We start from the raw sequence: 487 nt of genomic DNA on the forward strand, positions 1-487 counted from the left end.
GGGAGCCGCTAAGTCTAAAATCCCTGCAACTGCTGCCGAGACGCTGTCAGATGGAACACGAGGGGCTGTCTGCTTCCAGTGACGACCCACCCCACCCCACCCCTCTAATGCTTGCTCATCTCCTGTCCCTCAGCAGCGTCCTGACATCAGGCCCACCAGCTTTCCCTTAGCAGAACGTAAGCTACTGCCGTTTCTTCCCCGCCAGCGCTTGTGCGGGGATGGAGTTAGAAACCACCACTGGGATCCCACCAGCCTCCCCACGGGGGAGAGCCAGGCTCCTGCCCTTGGCCTGTCTCCCCTGCTCCCTTCTCCGCGCTGCGATCCGGCGTGCTTCTGGATGTAGCTGTAGTTAACGCCCGCAGGCAGCTGCCGGTGGGGCTCCAGGAGCAGTCCTCCACCCGTGCTGGGGTCACGGCCCTTCTACCTGGCACGTTAGCAAAGCGCCAAGCTTGCAGGCTGCAGCAGGAGCCTCCAGCCTGCGGCTGGG

This window comes from Buceros rhinoceros, unplaced genomic scaffold (assembly GCF_000710305.1).
Source record: "Buceros rhinoceros silvestris isolate BGI_N320 unplaced genomic scaffold, ASM71030v1 scaffold19375, whole genome shotgun sequence".
Classification (NCBI taxonomy): Eukaryota; Metazoa; Chordata; class Aves; order Bucerotiformes; family Bucerotidae; genus Buceros; species Buceros rhinoceros.